This window comes from Capricornis sumatraensis, chromosome 21 (assembly GCF_032405125.1).
Source record: "Capricornis sumatraensis isolate serow.1 chromosome 21, serow.2, whole genome shotgun sequence".
Taxonomy (NCBI): Eukaryota; Metazoa; Chordata; class Mammalia; order Artiodactyla; family Bovidae; genus Capricornis; species Capricornis sumatraensis.
In genome coordinates this window covers 50,626,128-50,641,890 of record NC_091089.1, presented here as the reverse complement: position 1 = coordinate 50,641,890, position 15,763 = coordinate 50,626,128, and the positions used below count along the sequence as shown (strand labels likewise).

At 46.1% G+C, this 15,763-nt stretch overlaps 1 non-coding gene across 1 annotated transcript; it reads left to right on the top strand.

Annotated features, from left to right (window-relative positions):
* The first annotated feature begins 1,087 nt into the window (after window positions 1–1,087).
* LOC138097767 (U6 spliceosomal RNA) lies at window positions 1,088–1,193 on the top strand. Its single transcript, XR_011146510.1, has one exon. It is a non-coding gene; the product is annotated as a U6 spliceosomal RNA (small nuclear RNA).
* The last annotated feature ends 14,570 nt before the right edge of the window (window positions 1,194–15,763 follow it).

Below are 15,763 nucleotides of genomic sequence, written 5' to 3'. Positions count from 1 at the left end.
ATATATATTGGCATTCTTGCCTTGATAACACACCTTCTGGGAGGGATTCTCTACTCTTTTGTAATTAAGCTTTTTATTTTAAGATAATTAGAGATTCACATGCAGTTATAAAAAATAGTACAGAGGAATCCCTTGTATCCTCAACCTAGTTTTCTCCATTGGCAATATCTTATAAAATATAATACAGAATCACAATTAGGATATTGATACAATTAAGAAGCAGAATATTTTCATCACCACATAGGTCTCTCCTGTTCCCTTTTCATAGCCATGTCCACTTCCCTTCTCTGCTCTGATTCTTTACTTAACCTCTGAAAACTAATAATCTGTTCTTCATTTCCATAATTTTATCACTTCAAGAATGTTATGTATAATATAGTATAAGTGCAACTTTCTGAGACAGACTTTTTTCACTCAGTGTAATTCCCTGGAGATTCATCCAGGTTGGTACATTTACCAGTAGTCTGTTCCTTTTTATTGCTGAGTAGTGATGCATGGTATGAATGAACCACAATTAGCTTAACAGTTCACCCATTTCAAGGACATCTGGATTCCTCTTTGACTCACAGATCATTTAGAAGTACACTGATTTTTTTCCAAGTGTTTAGAGGTTTTCCTGTTATCTTGCTGTTATGATTTCTAGTTTGATTCCTTTGAGGTCAGAGAACACACTCTATATGAAATAGAAAATGAATTCTGTATGAAAATTCAGTTCTTTTGAACTTATTTAGATTTGTTTTATGGCCTAGGATATAGTCTATCTTGGCATATGTTCTTTGAGCACTTGAGAAAAATGTACATTCTGCTATTACTGGGTGGAGTATTCTGGAAATGTTGATTAGATTTTGTTGGCTGATGGTGTTTTTGGGTTTTTCTATATCCTTGCTGATTGCCTAGTTTTATTAATTTCTGAGAGAGGAATGTTGAAATCTGAAAATGTAGGTGTGGATTTATGTTTTTATTCTTTTCAGCTCTGTCAGGTTTTGCTTCACATATTTTGTATCTCTGTTGTTTGATGCATGTGAATTTAGGATTGCTCTGTCTTCTTGGTGGATTAACCTTTTATCATTATATTATATTGCTCTCTGTACTCACTTCAGCCACACATATGCTAAAATTGGAACAATACAGAGAAGATAAGCATGGCCCTGAACAAGAACGACACACAAATTTGTGAAGTGTTCCATATTTTTGTTAATATGATTGTGATCATTCTATCTGTAATAGTGTCAATAATAAAAATAAAGTTAAAAAATGCTCCTCTTTGTCTCTGGTAATGTTCCCTCTGAAGTCTAATTTGTCTCCTATTTATATAACCATTTTCCTTTCTTTTGATTAATGTCCATATGATATATGCATTTGCATCCTTTTATTTTCAACCTGCCTATATCATTTTACTCAAAGTGAATTTCTTATTGACAGAATAGTGATTCATGTTTTGAATCACTATTATTCAAAATTTAATGTATTCAGACTATTCATATTTAATGTAATTATTGATGTTTTATGAAGTTTTATATTTTTTGTTTGTTCTTGCTTTCAGTTTTATTTTCCTTTTCCCTGCTTTTTCATGTGTTACCGAAGCATTTTTAAATATTCCACTTTGACTTACCTATAGTATTTTTCAGTTTATATTGTTTGCATAGCCTTTTTAGTGATAGGTACGTCATGTGTACGTGACAGCACATCATTCTGGTGTCATCATTTTACCAATTTGAGCAAAATATAGAAACTTTACCTTCCTTTATGTCTTTTTAGCCTTCTCCTGATTATAAAGTGATAGTCTGAAATATTTCCCCTACATATATTTAAAACTACATTAGTGTTATAATTTTTGCTTCAACCATTAAATATCACTTAGAAATTAAAGAGGAGAAATAAATCAGTTTTGTATTTACCTACACTTTTGCTTAAATATGTTCTTGCACAATATTCAAAGATTTCTTCAATCATTTCTTTTTCCTTTTTTTTTTTTTTTTTTCTAAATAACTTCCTTTAGCCACTCTTTTAGGGGATAGGTCTGTTGGCAACAAATTATCTTAGTTTTCTTTCATCTCAGAATGAATTTATTTCCCCTTCATCCCTAAAGGATATTTTCGTTAGATATAGAATTCTGGGTTGACAGTTCTTTTCACACTTGAAAAACGTTGTTCTGCTTATTTGGGTCTCCATGGTTTCTGGCGAGAAATCGGCTATCATTCTAATTGTTTCCCCATATTGGTAGGTGTAATTTCTCTAGTGCTGTTTTCAAGATTTTTTTCTGTGTCTTTGTTTTCAGAAGTTTGACTGTGATGTGTCTTGATGTGGGTTTATCTCCATTTATTTCATTTAAAAATTCTTTCATCTTCTTGAATCTGTGTCTTTCTCCAAATTTGAGGGGGTTTTATTATTGGGCACTTTTTCAGCCCACCCTTTTTCTCCTTTTGGACTTCTTATAACTTATAAGAATGTTAGACTTTTTATTGTTTTACTATAAATGCCTGAGGCTTTGCTTGTTTGCTTTTTCAGTCTGTTTTCTGTTTTTTCAGTTTGGGTAATTTTTATTGCTCTATATTGCAGTTCATTAACTGCAATGAACTCTGTTTTCTCCATTCTGCTATTGAATCCATTAATTGAATTTGGCATTTCAGTTAATGTACTTTTCAGTTCTAAAGTTTTCTTTGGTTCTTCTTTATAGCTTATATTTCCTTGTTAGGTTTTTGCATTGGTTTCAAACATGTTCATAGTTGCTTGTTGAAACTTTTTTTTGGCATGCCACATGGCATGTGGGATCTTAGTTCCCTAACCAGGGTGGGATCTTAGTTCCCTAACCAGGGATCAAACCTGTGGCCCCTGCATTGGAAGCTTGGAGTCTTAACCACTGACTTCCAGGGAAGTCTCTGGAACATTTTTTATAATGGCTGCTTTAATATCTTTGCCAGATAATTCTGGCATGTCTGTCATTTTGGAGTTGGCATTTACTGAATATATTTTATTCAGTTTAAGATTTCCCTGGTTCTTTATGATAAGTGATTTTAAAAATTGAAACATGGACATTTTGGGTAATATATTTTGAGACCTTAGATCCTATTTAAGCCTTTCACTTTGGCTATTTTTTTAAAAAACATGCTCCAGAGGGGAGTTTGGGAGCACTGCCTTATTACTGCCAGGTGGAAGTTGAAGTCCACTTGACCTCAACAAATTCCTTTCTGGATTGGAGGGGTTGGAATGCCTAGTTACTGGTCCCCTTGTGACCTCCACTGACACCACAGGGGTTGAGAGTGGTCTTTTTTGTTGAGAAGTAGTAAACAGTCTTGGCTTTCCAGTAAACCTCCTCTGACACTACTCCAGCAAGGAGGGGTTTGGGTGTGTCATTACTGCTGGGTGGGAGTGGGAGTCCAGAAGCATGGATGGGGTGGGACCGCAATTTTTTCTGCGGTGTTTGGCTAGATTAAAGCAATTACTATGTACCAGTTTGTCTTTCTAAGCTGCCCCTTTCCTAGCCTTTTGGCTAGGAAGAGCACGCTTTTGTGGGAATTTTTTTTGTCTATGGCCATTAATATTTCCAAGTTGCCAGCATCTTCAGCTCCAAATCTGGGCTACGTGAGGCCAAAAGAAAACCCACCATCCAGCAAGCCTAGCTTCTTGTCTTCCTGAGGTCCCTGGGTTCCAAAGTCCCCAACCAATTGCTCTTCTTTACCTTTCAGTTTCATGTTGCGTTTGTTTTATGTATAAAATCAGGGTTTTTAGTTGTACTTAGGGGGATGTATAGGGTAAAGTGTGTTTATTCTGTCTTCCCAGAAATGGAAATCCTCTCTACTTCCTTCAGTTTATTACTTTTTAGAATTATTGAGAATGTGGTATTATGTATTTGGGAAAGTTTTAAACAGTACAACATGGATGCGTGAAGATTCCCCTTTCACTTCCTGTGTCTTCGAGTGGCCGCATGGGTCTTCTCCTGCAGACTGTCACTGTTACCAGTGCTTGTGTGTCCTTTTCAAGAGAGTCTGTGTATTTCTCTTTCTATACTTGGTAGTGATACCAATTTAAACTCCATTAACCATGAATGAGAGCAGTTATATACACTCTGGTTCTGTAGCACTGTGTATATTTAAGCGTATTTGCCAACCTAATATATGAGAAACTGGATTGCATTGTAGTTTTAATTTGTATTTCCTGCCATGTGTGAGGATGTGCATCATTTCAGATGTATTAAATGCATTCGTGTTCCCTGCTTTGTGGACAGACAATTTAATTTCTTCTTTATTGTACATTTCTCTACTGGGTTGCTTCTTAGAGACTTGCACATGTTTGCACATGCACGTTATTCATGTAGCAAGGAAATTAGCCCTATGCCTGTCAGCTATGTTGCCAGTATTTTGTTCTTATTTTTTCCATTTTCTTTTGATTTTATTGTATTTTGTGGTATTAGGTATTTAAAAAAATTTGAACTCAGGTATAGCATTTTATTTTTAGCATTTTAAAAAGTGGCATTTGGATTTGGGTCATGTGTTTAAAGTTCTTCCTAGTTCAAGATTATTACAGATACTCTTCCATACTTTCCTTCTAACTCTTTTCATAGTTTCATCTTTTGTTTATGTCCTTGATATATGGGATCCATTTTTTCCCCCAAATCATTCCTGGATTGTCTCAGCACAATTATTTGAAAAGTCCCCAAGGGTTTGAAACGCCTCCTTGATTTTCTGCGGGTCTTCTCTGTGTAGGTGCTTATCTGCTTTGTCAGCAAATTACCGATGATGGCTGGTGGTCTGGGGTGGCTGCGCTGAGGTCCTCTTGGAACTCTCTGCAAGGAGAGAAACTCCTCTGAAGAGGGTTAAGGAACAAGCACGTCTGATTCTCCCCACCTCGGACTGCTCTGTGATTTGACCTCATGAAAACGGGCTGAGCCTGTTTCAGGGACATTTTCCAACCATCTTGCCCCATGATGGTAGGAGTTCACCTCTGTCTGCTCCTCTTGTGAATCACTTGCCCTGCTACCTTCTTAAATATCTGCCACACCCACCCCTCATCCCTATCCCCCTCTTCTGCCCTTGGCATCTGTTCACTTCAGGCCTTCCCCATGATAGCCTACTTTTTGAGAACCTGCCTAAATGTTTGTTTTAGTTATCTTTTGCTACCAGACAAGTCAGTGCAAAGTTAGTTGCATGAAACAACACACATTTATTATCTCATGGGCTTATTATTTCTGTGAACCATAAGTCCTGGCACATCTGAGCTAAGTCCTGGCCTTAAAGGCTCTCATGAAACTGCAATCAAGGTGTCCCCTAGGACTGGGTTATAATCAGGAGACTCAGCTGGGGAAGAATCCGTTTCCTTTTTCATGTGGTTGTTGTGGCTGTGGGATTCATGGATGCTTGCTTCCCAAAGCTAGAAAGGGAGAAAGAGTGTCTCTAGTGTCCAGCTACTGTCAAAATGGAGCAAAATAATGTACTGTGATCACCAAAGTGACACCCCATCATCTTTGCCAGATTGCACTGGTTGGAGGTCAGTCGTGGGTCCCACCCACACTCAAAGGTATGATCATCTGCAGGCAAGTCTCGTGGGATGCCCTTGGAATCTGTCCTCCACATGGTTAGTTTTCTCCTCTAATCCACATTTCACTGTGGAGCCAGTTTAGTTTTCCTAAAGCATATACCTGACCTTACTAGTCTGCTTAAAAGTCTGTATTAGTTGAAATTCAGATTTTCTTATATTAGCATTTAAGTTTCTCTCCAAGTTTCTGGCAGTTATCTGTCAAAATGGCCAGTATGCAAAGCCTTTGACCCAGACTGTATCCCAGATCTCTACCCCATGAATGCAGGAATGAGTGCACAAGTGTAATCACTGTAGAGCTGTTGGAAATAACAAAAGACTGGAAACAATCCAGATGGGAGGGGCTGGGTGAATACATCACTGTACATCCAATCAGTGGAATACTACACAGCCACAAGATGAAGGAGGAAGCTCTTTATAAATTCAGGTAGCATGGTCTATACCAGTGATTCTCAGAATATGGTTCCTTGACCAGCAGTGTCACCTGGGAGCTTGATGGGGATGTATGACCTCAGGTCCCACCCTAGACCAACTGAATGCGAGACCCTGAAGTGAGGCTCCACAGTCTGTGTTTTAGCAAGCCAGTGGGTAATTATGATACTCCATTTTGAGAACTACTGGTTTACAATATATAAAATTAAATGGAAAAAGTAGAAAGGTATTATATATATATATAATGCTACTATTTGTGCATGAAGGGCAAAAGAGGTATCTATTTTCTTGTATATGCATAAAATATCTCTGTAAGGGTACATAAGAAACTGCTAACATTGGTTGCCTTTGAGATGGGGACTAGGATAGCTGGGGGCAGGGATGGGAAAGTGACTTTTCACTGTATATCCGTTTGTACATTTTGAATTCAAACCATTTAATGTGTTGAAAGAAAAGTGAAGTTGCTCAGTTGTGTCCAACTCTTTGAGACCCCATGGACTGTAGCCCGCCAGGCTCCTCCGTCCATGGAATTTTCCAGGCAAGAATATTAGAGTGGGTTGCCATTTCCTTCTCCAGGAGATCTTCCTGACCCAGGGATTGAACCCGGTCTCCCACATTGTAGGGAGATGCTTACCATCTGAGCCACCAGGGAAGTCCTTATGTTAAAATATTAAAATACAAAGGCCCCATCCATCAGGCCTCAGTTTACTCCCTTAGCTTTCCCTCTCGCTGCTCACGCGGCCTGTTCACACAAGCCAAACTTGCCTCTTCACTCTCCCTTGGGTTAGGGTCACGGTTCCTGGCCATGGGCCTTTGCTTTCTTCTGTTCCCCCAACTGGGACTCCTTTTACTCTTCTCTGCATAATCAAAGTCAACTTAAAGGTCAGGCCCAGATGGTGCCTCCTTTGAGGGTTTGCCTGACCCCTGCCCTGCCAGCAGGATTAACCGGCCCTTCTCTCTGGCTTCCCCAGCCCTCTCTGCTGCCCACTGCCCAGCTGTCTTCTTTAATAGATGGGTGACTCTCTGCAGGAAGGGACCGGGCCTCCCATGCCATTGTGTCCTCAGCATCCTACACAGCCTGCAAGTTGGTACCTAAGAAACTTTTAGTGAATAACTGAGTGAATGATGGACATGGAGATGGGGCAGGCCTAGACAGTAAACAGATCTAAGGGTGGGGATTGTCCAGGGAAGAGAGGGATCAATCTGGGCAGGAAAGCCGGAGAGAGACTGCAGGGAGAAGTTGCTGGTGACTGGGCTTTCTACCAGCTTTGGTTGGGGGCTAAGCCATCATCAGTGCCTTGAAGGGTGGGGTGAGGTACTCTTCACCTGGGGGCTTGTGGGATTTGATTCATTTTATTGGATGGGAGAGTTCTTTTAAAAGGCAGGATGTGTGTCTTAAAAAGACCTTTACACAGACTGGCAGAAGGGCCAGTTGCCCTCCCAAGGGGATTATTCTGATTTCAGCTAAGTCGAGGTAAAGCTATTTTTTAGTATTAAAAAGAATATCTCCGCCGCCCCCCCCCGCCCCGCCCCACGCCACACTCTCCCTAACCTCCCTCCATCTTGAGAAAGCATCTGACATTTCCTGCACATTTTAACTTTCTAACCAAATAATGAAATAATCACATTGGCTCCTCAGTCACAGGATTCATTTTCTCTCATTCCTGGGCTTCAAAATTCATCTCATATTTTAATCTGTTTTGAGCTCTTTTCAATTGCCTTGGAGATAGAGCCAAAGGTTTCCTGAACTCCTGTTGCCTGCAGTTGTTTGGTTTCGGTTCCTGTGGGGTATTTTCTTTAATAATGTGGTCTGTCTTGCAGCAGTGGCAGGAATTCTAGGGGGGTCAGGCCTAGGCCTCACACGTCATGGCTCCCTGACAGCCAGTGAACGCCCCATTCCAACTCTGAGCATCTCATTTTCTGTCCTCCTCTTGCATGGTGCTCTCCTTTGTCAACTGTATCGATGTTTAAAAGCCCAGCCTCAGGTGGAAATTGTCTCCTGACTACTCTAGGCTGCATGGTCTCCTATGAGCATCAAGTAAACACGAAAAACAAAGAGCAATAACAAGCAGCATTTTGGAGCCCAAATAGCTTTAATTTAGTGCACCTTCTGGGCACTGTTATGGATTAATTCATTTGACCCCACACTGCCCTCTAAGGTAGTATTAGTTTTAGCATCTCCATTATTTTGATGAGTTATTGTTGTTTAGTCGCTCAGTCGTGTCCGACTCTTTGCAACCTCATGGACTGTAGCCCGCCAGGCTCCTCTGTCCTTGGGATTTTCTGGGCAAGAATACTGGCCTGGGTTGCCATTTCCTTCTCCAGGGAATCCTCCTGACCCAAGGATTGAAACTCTTGCACTGCAGGTGGATTCTTTACCCCTGAGCCTCCAGGGTAGACTGAGGTAAAGAGAGATTGGATGACTTGCCCAAGAGCTAGAACACACCCCAGGTCAGTTTCACCCAGTTGAACTCTTGTTTTCCTGTTTCCTGTGTGCACATTACAGCTTCCCAGCCAGACAGCAGGCCATTGGGGTGAGCGCAGCATCCTTCCAGATGCTGTGTGAGGTGATGTCATTGTGAATACTTGGGGGCTGTCAGAGCTCTATGTCTCACGAGAGACAAGACAGGGCTCTGATCTGGAGCAGGAGGCAGGGGGCTGTTTGTACCTTTCTTATAGCCATTTGGGGTGGTGGGCAGAGTTACTTGAGAACTTACCCAAGCTTCTTATATTAGTTAGAGATGTAAGGGAACTCTGTGATGCAGGTGACAAGACTTCCACGTGAGGGCATGAAACAGTGTGTGTTGCAGGATTGTTAAGAGAGAGTTGGGTGCCCATCAAGGAATACCCTGTGACTCCGGGGAGAGGTGAGCTCACTGGCAAGGGTCCCCCTTAGGAATATGAGAAGGGCCCCTATGTGGGAAGACCTCGGCAATGGGAAGGGACCAGTGTCAGCTCTCTGTCTCAGAGGTTCCTCTTGGGAAGTGGGATCTGGTCCTCCGCTTGGGTTGTTTTTATTCCATAAAGATGACAACCCTGGGCAGGCATTTCACAGCTTCAAGCCTCAGTTATCTCATCTGTAAAAGGGGAGGAAATACCCAAACCTGCCTTTCTTGTGGGACAGCATTCGAAAAGGCAAATGGGAGCATGCCCATCGGGGGCAAAAGCTTTATGGCAGGTAGAGCTGGAATTACATGGCTGGAGACAGTTTCTCTCTGTGTCTTTCCTCCTGATATATTGTCTGATGGGCCTGTGTGTTTGACCAGACTCTTTGAATCTGTCTAGCTTCAGCTTTTCCCTTTCTATCTTGGGCACCTCGCATAAACCTTCTGGGGCTGTCTTTTCCTCCACATCAGGGTTCTGAGTCCTCCCTGGGCAGCTGAATCCCTTGGATGCTTCTGATTATCCACCCCCTGCCACCCCCCAACCCCAAAGAGGTTCTGATCCCATGATCCCAGATGCATCCTAAGGTTAATATTTTTTAAGGGCTTCCTCCAAATCCCAACATGCCCCTGCTTTGAGACCTGCTCTCCACATGACGCAGCATAAGGCGTGAATGAAGACACAAGAGGGGAGAGAGGGTTCATCAGAATCTCAACGTTCCTAGTACAGTTTTTTGAAAATCATGTTTAGTAGATGCTATGATATGTTTTGGAGGAGGAAATGGCAGCCCACTCCAGTATTCCTGCCTGGGTAATCCCATGGACAGAGGAGCCTGGTGGGCTACAGTCCATGGGTTGCAAGGAGTCAGACATGACTTAGTGACTAACCAATGACAACAACTTGATATGTTTTAAGCCTGATTCTGGATGTATTTTTGCAAGGTTAGATAAAATTAAATGAGTACATTGAAATTGTATATTTAGCGAAAGACTGTGCGGGTGAGTTAGCATGAGTCCCCTGTGGGATCGAGAGCTGGGATTCTGAAGTTGCTGGGACCCCAGGGTAAGCAGCAGACCGGAGCCAGGAAGCCAGGTTACCAACGCCGGCCCCATCACTCTCTTACTCTGTGAGTCCGAGGAAGCGTCCTCTTGTGTCTCATGGGACTATTCACGCCTATCTCACAGAGTCATTGCGTGGGATGAGTGAGATCATTCATGCGAACTTTTTGAGAAACTAAGACTTCTATAGAAATGAAAATATGGCATGAACACCATTGTGTTCTGTATTCTATCGCCTGTGAGTCTCTGGACATCGTTCCTTAGGAGGGCTGCCTGACACGGGGAGACCAGATGTCCTGAATTCGTGGGCTCCCACACAGGTTTACCCCACCTGTGCATTCCAGACTTCATCCACTCCTGGCACCATTTACCTTCCCCTTTCCAGCTCCTGTCTTCAAATTCCCATCGCCCTTCTTCCCCTTCGGGCAGAAAATTATTCTTCCATCCTGCGGTAAAAAGAAAACACAGTTGGGACCCTCGGGGCCCCTCTTCCCTTCCCCTTTGCCATACGAGGTTTCTAGGACATGTAAGTTATGGCGAGACCTCCCTTTTCCTCTCAGAGGCCACACATTTCCTATGGCTGCCAGCGGCTCCATCCTTGTCTACCTGAGGTCTCTGCCGCAGATGCAGTGTGGACCCTTTGGGACCCTTTATGTGGACCCTCTATGTGTCCCGATACTGGAGTGGGTTGACCTTTATGACACATTCTCCTTCCTCTGGCTCCCTCTCATCCTCCCTTCACCTCCACCCTCACCCTCAGCTTTGCATCAAGATAACCTCATTTTAGGGATTCCACTTCTGAAATATTTCTCATACCTGTAGCCTCCCCTCAGTGCTCATCACCACTGCCTTGGTTCAGCCCTTCTCTCACCTGGACTGTCTCTCACCTGGGCTATTGGTCCAGCCTCTTAAGGTGTTCTGACCTCCCGCCCTGGCTGCCTCTGTGCTCTAGAGTCAATTCAATGCAAAGCCCTTTGTGCTGTGCTAAGTCTCTTCAGTCATGTCTGACTCTGCAACCCAGTGGACTGTAGCCCGTCAGGCTCCTCTGTCCATGGGATTCTCCAGGCAAGAATACTGGAGTGAGTTGCCATGCCCTTCTCCAGGGGATCTTCCCCGAGTCTCTTGCGTCTCCCGCATTGGCAGGTGGGTTCTTTACCACTGGGGAGTTTCCCTGGTGGCTCAAATGGTAAAATCGTCTGCTTGCAGTGCTGGAGACCCAGGTTCAACCCCTGGGTCGGGAAGATCCCCTGGAGAAGGAAACGGCAACCCACTCCAGTACTCCTGCCTGGAAAATTCCACGGATGGAGGAACCTCATAGGCTACAGTTCATGGGGTTGCAAAGAGCAGACACGACTGAGCGACTTCGCTTCTTTACCACTAGCACCACCTGGAAAGCCCCTTGTGCTGTGGCCCTTGCCTACATCTCTTCCAACTCTTCCTTTCACAATTGCATTCATTCCTCAGATTTGTCCTGATGTGTCACAGCTCTGGGATTTTCCATATTTTGTAAGATATCCCTGTAAAACCTTCCTGGCCTACCACTACCCCAAACCTCATGCTGGAGAAATGTTCGTCCTATAAATCCCAGCTTAACTGTCAGATCCGGCAAGGAGCCTCCCCTAATCCTCTGCTCCCTCCCCCTGCGGGCTCAGCCTCACCTCAGGCTCTGAGCCCCCGCTGCTCAGCCTTGCTGCTCTCAGCCTCTCCTGACTCTGCATTAAGCACACAGCATGTGCACCTCAGACCTGGGAGCTCCTGAGAGAAGGCTTCATGCCTGGCGCTCTCTCTTTCGAGCTCTTTCTCTTAGATTTGCAGAGTCTGGTGCAGAGCTAACACTCAATAAACGTTTGTATTTCAGTCGAGTTGACTGACATGCAAAGAACAACTAGAAGCATCTTGACAAGCCATAGTGACTTTGGAATACCCAAAGAATGACCTGGGTATTGTTCCTGTATTCCGATGCTTGGCAAAGTAGTTATCCTCACCTGGGATCGATTTATTGATTCACAGTTTTCGAGGGTCGTCTTGATTTGTCCACCCTGCACCACGTCTGATCTCTGCAGACAGCAGGGAGCTTCCTCCAGGAAGGCCCGATTCTGAACAGTTCCAGGTACCTGCATCCTGGGGTGGTATGACTGGACCTGGGGAAGCAGCCAGAGCCCTGAGCCAGGGAGCAGCTCCGAGCTAGGGAGCAGCTCCGAGCTAGGGAGCAGCTCCAGTGTCCCAGGTGCTTCTCTGGATTCTCTTTCTGCATTTGCATCCCCCGATGATGAGGCGCCTCCAGAAGGGCAGCCGTCTCTTCCTCTGCCCCTCCCCACCCCCACCTCAATACAGATTTTTGTTGTTGTTGGTCCTGTTTTGTACCACCCATGGCTTCCTTTCCAAGGTCTCTCCCACCCTTCTCTCTTGTGGGGGAAAAAGAAAAGGACGGCTGGTTAGAGTCACAAAGCATCCTTGCAGAACTGACGCCATCAGCTTTTGATGGGTTTCAAGGGGCCGTACTTGCAGGTCAGGCCTTCTCTGGCCTCCTTTTGTATCCTTGAACTGTTGTTAAACTCATTCTTGAAATTTTCCTTTGTACATTCTGCCTGACTCACTCTCGCAGTCCTATCTGGTGTCCCGTCATGTTGCTATCACTAGAAAACCTTTAATTTCAACTGCCTGTTATAGCTAAAAGTGTGTTATGTTATAGAGTGAAGTGTTATATACTGTGAGATTGTGATATTATATATTGTAATAATGTCTGTTCCCTGTCATTTTCTTTGAAAATCACATTTCAATCATCTTCATAGATTCCTCTTTCTAAACTGGCTTGGAAAGCTTTCCTTTATCCTGGAGTGAAAATGACAAAGACCAGGAGAAAGCTTGGCTTCTCGCAGGGGCAGGAAAGGCATGAAGCTAGGGTGTAAGAGTGTCAGGCACCTGCCCTGGGGGGCTGTGTGTGTGTGTATTTGCGGGTGGGTGGTCATCAGCTCTCTGTCTCTGCCCTGGATTGTCCGTCCTGTCCCCCTTGTTGTGGGCTGGGGTCGTGAGTTCTGGCCAGTAGAGTGTGGACGGCGTGTGCTGGATTTCACCTCCCGGTTGGAGCGTTTAATGACCAGCTCAAGGCCCTGCACGACAGGACGGTCGGCCACATTCGAGAGCATGGCTCCTGCCGCAGCCGGGAACCCTGCGTGACGGCGACAAGCCTGGTCTGCAGTGGATGGTTGTTGTTACCACAGCATGACCTGGTTTAGCCAGACTGGCCGAGCAATTGGTTCTATGCCTAGAATAGTTGTGCTCTGTGACAACAATGTAAACTGTGTGTCATGGGATTTGGGCAAATACGAAAATGGAAAGGGTGAAATATAGACACCCATGTCCCGGGAGCATAAAACACACTTCCGCTGTCTCAGGCCATGGAGCTGTTGGGGGTTGTCTGTACTGCCGGCCTCTCTGACCGAGGCAGGAAGGCGGGGAGGACCAGGGCAGGGTTGGCTCGGGCAACGTTTGAGTGCCAGTCAGGCCTGCCCCGGAGCCCCGGCAGCTCAGATCTCAGCAGACAGTCACCTCCGTGCCATGGGGCGGGGGTGGGGGTGCCTGTCCTGTGTCCTGCGCTCTGGGCGGGGAGGGGGCATCTGTGAGGATTCCCTGTGAGCCAGTGACTGGGCGGGCGTGTTTTCTCCTCGGAGCCCTTCTTTGTCTCGGTTTCATTGTCACCTTTCCGGTGTGACAGCGTCAGGGCTCTGGAGAGGCAGAGGTGAGAAAGTGTGAGCGCTGTGTCCCGTTTCCCAGCTGTGCTTCTCTGAGCAGAATCCACAAGGAGGGGAAGCCTGCCCCTCCGACCCTGCAGCCTCATCCTCTGTATCCCTCACCACCGTTGCTCTGGCCTCCCCTCTGGGCAGCTCTTCAAGTGGCTGTTTGCTTCCCCACAGAGTGTGTATGTTCTCTAGCTCACCTGGGATAGATCTTTTAGGGTGTTTCAAGGTGACAATCTGGTGATCTGGTGGATTCATCTCAGTGCATACACTGCTGCTGAGTGTGGGCTGCCTGGGCAGGTCAGTGTTCCTGGACCAGTTATTGATGCTTGCTCTGCCCAGCTCTGAGCACAGTACTAAGGGGTGGGAGCTGGGGTTGGGGAACTCAAGACTGTGGCCTGGCGCCGCCCCTAGACCCTTGCAGTTTAACTGGGGAGGCAAGGCAGAGCCAGTGGAGGGTTCAGAAGTGTGTGTTAGGAACTCTGGGTGGAGATCCAGGCCATGAGAGGGGGCCGAGGAGATGGCGAGAGTGCTCCATGGTCTGGGATGGTCTGGGAGGCCGCAAGTCACTGTCCTGGGGCCTGAGTTTCCCCATCTGTCCAGGAAGGAGGGCGGATTTGTGTTTAGATTGTCTGATGATAAGATTTTCCAGGAAAGCCGGTGCAGCACTGGGCCCCCCTGCTACAGATTCGGAGTCTGTGCGTCTGGAGTGGGGCTGGGAACCTGGCTCTTTATTTCCTGTCTGACCTTCCCTTTCCACCCCAGTTCTGCCTGGGAGCTGAAATGTTGGGGGTTTAGCAGGGGCAGGCTGTGAAAGGTGTGAGGGACTTGGCGGGGGTGGGGGGGAGTGGGGGGGTGGGGGGGGTGGGGCGGGTCTTAGAGCTGCCAAGCTCTGGGTTGGAAAAGTAGTTACCGCAGCTGGGAAGGGTCACTCGGTGGGGAGATGAGGACGCTGCTCAACTCGAGTCGGTCGATGAATACTATGCCCACCTAGTTAGCTGCACCAGGGAGGGTTTGTTGACCAGGGTGCCCTTTGGAGGAGAGCTGGAGGCAGCCTGTCTGCCGGGGCTGCTTGTGTTTAGCCTGGACGTGACAGTGTGTCGGGCTGCTGGGGAGGCTCTCTGAGCCAGCTGGTTCTGATTCTTTAGACCAAACGTGGGAGTTGGGTCCCCATGAGGGACCAGTGAAACGGGTAGCCCCGAGTGGGCCTGAACCTCTCTGAATTGGAACACGCTGCTAATCAATTCAGCAAACCCAGCAGGGTGCACAGAGGACCCCGTTCCTGGGTGGTTCTCAGACTTCCTGTGCGTCCTGAATTGCCTGGCGGGCTTGCTAAAAAGTGTGCTGGGCCCACCTCCAGAGTGTCCGACATTGGCTGGGGAGGGGGAGGGGGGTTGGGCGAGAATTTACATTCCTAAATTTGTGTTGCCAGGTGCTGGTTGCTGCTCCCAGGATCACACTTTGAAAACCAATGCCAAATTCTCAACCCACTAGCCTGGGAGTGAGGGTGGTTTCTACAGACTCAGGACCCAGTCGCTCCCCCCTCCCCCGGGGAAGTTATGCTCTAGTTGGGGACCCAGTCCCACCCATCCAGATCAAGGGAATATGAGACAGTCAGTGTCAAAGCACTGAAGTGATCCCAAGGTGATGGGGGCACCAAGAAGGTTGGGGAGAGGGAGTGTGCCATGAGGGAGAGGCATCCTCAGGAGAGACTTGGTGAAGGTGGGCAGACTGGAGGACTATGCTGTGTTGCACACGTGTGACCTGGGAAGGCAGTGGTGTCCCCCTGGAGTTGTGCCTTGTGGTTGCTCTGACAAATGAGAGGGTCCCTGGAGCTGGGCCAGTGTGTAGAGCCACAACCTGGGAAGCCCAGAGTAGGTCTGAGGCCAGCAGAGAAACCAAAGGCCGAGTGGATTCCTACTAGGGGCAGGAAGGGGGAGCCGGCCGTGGAAGGTCTGAAAGGCTCGGGTGAGGAGTTCAGACTTTATTCCATGATGAACTGGACACAGATCAACAGTAGTTTGGCTCCCCAAAGCAGACATCTGGAAATTGAGTCTTAACTTTTGAAAAACAGATTTTTTAGTAGTAGTTGCTCATGGCCAGTCCGTGTGACATGATTTC